Below are 5,222 nucleotides of genomic sequence, written 5' to 3' on the forward strand. Positions count from 1 at the left end.
TTCAGTATTAGCTAATACGTTGTTTGTGGCAACTTTATAAACTGTAAGTACTGCACATAATGAGAATCGACTATGCATAAGAACATACCATCGACCATTGGTAGGAAAATGAAATGCCTGACCTCAAGGAAATTCTCCTTCACTGCAGACGTTCATCATCACATGTCTGACCACGGCCCTCGCAGATGAGACTGGTCACTCTCAGTGCCCACTTTCGCCACCCACCTTGCCATCTGATCTTCAACCCACCCCACTGCTACAGTGTGGGCTGTCCCTTGTGCCCCTTCTGTTCTTCGGGGAGCTTCCCTCCAGGGGTTCAGACACCTCAGCCCAACTCAGGGTCTCTTACAGATCGTCTGCACAAGCCTCTAGTTGGCCTTGCTGGAAGGGGAAGAGTAGAGACTGAGATTCTCTATCTGACTCTTACAAATATAATTACAGACCTGATTTCTGAGACCTAAGTAGCAAATAATACAGAGCAGTGACACTCAACCCTGTTGGCATGTGAGACTCCCCTGCCCAGGCCCTATCCAGATAATCAAATCCAAGTTGGGGGTGGGTGGGGGATAAGGGGAAACCTGATCATCAGAAGCTTTAAAGCTCCCCAGGTCGTTTCAATGAGCAGCCAAGATTGGGAACCACTGTTAAAGAGCCCCAGACAATGCCCTGGCTGGTGTGGCTCTGTGGATTGAGTGCCAGCCTGCAAACCAAGAGGTCACTGGGTTCCATTCCCAGCGAGGTCACATGCCTGGGTTGCAAGCCAGATCCCCAGTTGGGGGTGCATGAGAGGCAACCACACATTGATGTTCCTCTCTATAAAAATAAATAAATAAAATCTTTAAAAAACCACCAACAACAGACATCCTAGGAGAATATGGGTTATGTCTGCCAAACAAATGCGTGTCTACCTACCACCATCTTCCTATAAAATATACTAGGAAACCTCTCACCTGACACATTTGGGACATTTGGGACTGATGATTCGAAAAAGTTGTTCAAAGTGGGGAAATCATAAACATGATGTAAATGTGCCTTATACATTTTACTGGAGCTTCACCTAAAGTATGTTCACTCACTGCCGATTTCTTGTATGGTGCCAGGGTGTTTCCTCTGACCACGCGTCCCCTGCTAGGCATTCTGTGTCGTCTTCCTTACCTAAATGAGACCTATGAAACCTCACCTCTGGATTCTCATTATGCCCTGGTGGAAGCAGAGCAGGGCCTGGAACGCTGTCTCACCCACAGTCTCTTACCTTCTGCAGATGCCTCACCCACATCTAATTCAGCAGAATTATTTGCTTCTACGATTTACCTGTGGTAGTTTCCAAACAGTCGACTTGGTTTACCTAAACGCATTTTCACTCATACTTTTAAGTCGTTATTAATTCAATTGCCTTTTTGTAGTAGCACAAATTGATACAAAAACCACCGGCTTTTGGAAAAGTATGTAAGCATTGCAGAGAGGAGAGGGTTTTGCTTTGCTGGAGAGATGGAGCACCGTTTCACAGAGGGAAGCCAGAGCTGGTTTCTCCAGAGTTTCTCTGGGAAGAGGTTGATTCCTCTTTCCGTCACAACTACCACCCAGCAACTGGGCAGGACGTGCTATGCCAAAACCTCCAGTCAATCCTCACGCCAACCAGGTTGTATTTTGTACACTGCATAGATACTAAGAAGGCCTCCAAAGTGGTAGGTGACTCACTCAAATTCACCTTGCCGAAGTGGCAAGCACTGGATTAGAACCCCTTCTGTGTGTCTGACTGACATCAAAGTCCAAGCTTCAGTTTATAGTCCAAAGTCCTTAGTTTATAATGCTTTCTACAAAGTTGGGGCTTGTCAGCCCGACTAGCCCAGAAAAAGCAGAGTGTGCCTGAGAGCAAACAGAGCTAAAACTAGGCTGAGTCCTTCTCAGTTCTTTTAAATTATAATGGAACAGTCAAGCTACCTGAACAAGAAATTGTTGAAACAGACAAATGATAAACTAATAATACCATGACGTAATTAGGATTAGAATCTTATTAAATTTACAGCAACATCAATTGTCACTCAGTGATACACAAGATTGTGCTACATGGTAACTGGACTAAAATGGTAAACTACGCATTTAAACATGGTCTCATATAGTCAGATCGGGAGTTTCTGGGGTCTACTGAAGCGTGCCCAGAAATTAAGAGGGAGAATTGTTTGTGACTTCATTTCTGTTTTTCCTCTGAGGAAGACGGCTCTGAAGCCAAATCCCCCTCCTCCCCCACCTTCTGACCATCAGTGAGGTTGCCTGACCCCTTAAATGTAGCTGGTCTCAAGGACCCTAGTATGTGCCCTGTCCCCAGTTCTAACTCTACAGGTGTTCAATCTGTTTTCTAGCTGATCTTATCTAGGACCTCGAGTATTTAGCTTTTCATTTTTACATAATTTCAGACTTAAAGGAAAGTTCCAAAAATAGCACAAAGATTTACCAGATATCCTTCAACCGGATTCTCCAACTGTTAGCATTTAACCACATTTCTGTTCTATTTATCTGTAGAGTTGTTTGAGAGCAAGCTGCAGACATGATGCCCCTTTATCCTTAAATACTTCAGTGTATCATCCTAAAAACAGAGACATTGTTTTATCAGGAAACTGACATTGATATAACACAATCTACAGATGAAATTCAAGTATTGGCAATTGTCCCGAGTATATACTTTATAGCAAAAGAAAGTTGGTCATGCTTTGCATTTATTTTAATGTCTCTTTATTCTCCCCTTCTTTTAGAACAGTTACTCAGCTTTTTTTGTTCTTCATAGTATTGACTTTTTTTTTTTTAAATACGGACCAGTTATTTTGTAGGATTCCTTCAGTTGAGGTTTATGGGATATTCTCTCATAATTAGATTCAGGCTATGCATTTTTGGCAGGAATGTTTGGATGGAGGCAGAGAAGCAAGTGGTCATTTGGTGCCTGACATCGTGAAGGGAGGTGACCTTTGGGGGGCATAAGTCAGTGCACTCTACAGGCAGTTTTGCAAAAGAAACGTATATCACACCCCACACTCCGCCCTGCACAAACTTGGCCTGCAGCTCCGCAGTCCAGGGGTGCCTCCTGCAAGGCATTGATCTTGACAGCAGCCTGTATAACGTCATTCCCTCTGGAAGACACAGCTGCCCTAATCACTTCCAAGGGTGAGCAGAGGACATCCACCACTCTCCGTAACTGGGCCGGCTTCCTGCTCAAGTGAGCAGGGCTGGGGATCCAGATGAGTGTGGGCCAGTGAACGCTCAGCTGCGGGTTTTCCAGGGTCTGTTTTGTTTTCTACTCCTTTTTCTTTTAAGCTCTCCTTGTCACCTTGCAGAAAGCGAAGGCCGCGTGGGGCAATTAGATACCATGGGAACCTAAGGGTCTGGGAGGAGGGCTGGCCTAGTGGACTGGATTCTGGTTCCAGAGCTGTGGGGGGTGGCCTCCAGCCAGGCTCACCTGCTTCCTGCAGCTCAGGGCTCAGAGTCTGATCTCAACAGAGGTTCTTACCCTTCTTAGAGACAGGGCTGTCTTCACTCCATCCATTCTCCCTCCATCTCTCTCTACTGCACACACCAGCAGTCCACTGCTACTCTAACATGGGCTCTGTCATCCCCCAGCCTGGAAACCAGCCATCTTAACAACGGCAAACTGCCCAGACCCACCACCCAGGACCTCCATGGTTAAGAAAGCTGCACGTACATATGCATATGTAGGTAAAGTGGTAACAGTTAACAAAAATCAAATCTGTATTGCCAGCAAAAAGGGGTGATTTTAGCACAAATGATTATAGGTACCAGGGAGTTAATAAACAAAAAGGAAACCCATAGAAACCCTTTTGGGCTACTGAAAAATGTTACTAATTTTCATAAAATATTGTATATGCACAATTATCACAAAGCATAATTTCTCAGGACGTGTATCAAATATTAATGGCTGTTACATGGGAAAAGTATCTGTGGTCAAATTTGCTTGGGGACTTTGTGTTGAATCCAGTCTCAGAGGCTCCAGGTAGCCCAGGAAGGGACTGAAGTGTGTGTGTGTGTGTGTGTGTGTGTGTTCTAACTCAAGGGCCCAGGTGCTGAGTGTGCTGAGAGGTGCATGTGGGACCAGTGGTGATAATGGAGACTCTGGGTGCTACACGGTGCTGCCAGGCGTCTGCGGCTCCTGACCTGTGCTGCCGCCATGGCCACTGTGGCAGACATAACAGCAAAATATTTAAAATCGTGTGCATGAAAGCGATGCAGATTGCATGTCTACACTGCTTATTGCACAGCGTGTAAACAGACCCAGCCTCCTTTCCAGAGCTTTACGTCCGTCTACGTTGACAGGGTTGCCCATCGTAACCTTTCATGATGCGCTGGTCTTGCTGATGCCATCTCTCCTCTCTCAGCCAGCCCATGTTTCCATTCACTGAGTCCTTCTGTGGGTCAGAAGCAAGAGGGGGAGCTGAATCTAATTCCAAAAAAGCACTTTTGTAACAGCTGGGGGCTGAAGACATAGCCAGATGAGGATGTTTATGTAAAGTTGATAATGGTTTTTATATTCTGGTAACAGTCTTTATCTGCATTGACCAATATTGTATCATTTTATGTATGTATGTATGTATGTATGTACATATGTACAAATTTAGTTTGATGGCCATCTTGGATGTTGTTCCTCAGTCTGTACTGCCTTTGAATAAGTTTAATCTCAAATGCTATTTCTGTGTTTGCCTTGGCAGGAGGCCTCAGCTGAATTGCTCCAGTTCTCCGTGGTGTCAGTCTGATAACGTGCTTCGGTTATTACCATGTCTTGCACATACATGACCGCCATTGCTGTAAGATGAGAAGTGTCTCCTAGGAATCTATAGATGGTGTGTGAAGAGGTGTTGCTGTGCTTTAATAGGAACCCTATCGGCTGTCTTCACAGAGCATGTCAACACAACAAGCTAGTGATATCTTGTGCCCAGCCAAATTGTTAGGGGAGACCTCCACAGCTTCCCTGTAGTCATTTTCCATTCTTACCTCCACCTCCAGAAAAGTCCAGAAAATGCAGAGTGTTCTTACAGCTCACTAGTAAAGTCTCAACCACCCTCTAAAGGTAGAGTTCATTCCAGGGTGGGGTCATGATCTTCTCTGACTCTGGGTGGGTCTTTCTGTTGATCTGAATAGTTTATGTGTGTATGTCCCTTGGAAGTCCTGTTTATTTTGATAAGTCATTGTTACGCTCTAGCCTAAAAATACAACTGTCC

This window comes from Desmodus rotundus, chromosome 8, assembly GCF_022682495.2.
Source record: "Desmodus rotundus isolate HL8 chromosome 8, HLdesRot8A.1, whole genome shotgun sequence".
Classification (NCBI taxonomy): domain Eukaryota; kingdom Metazoa; phylum Chordata; class Mammalia; order Chiroptera; family Phyllostomidae; genus Desmodus; species Desmodus rotundus.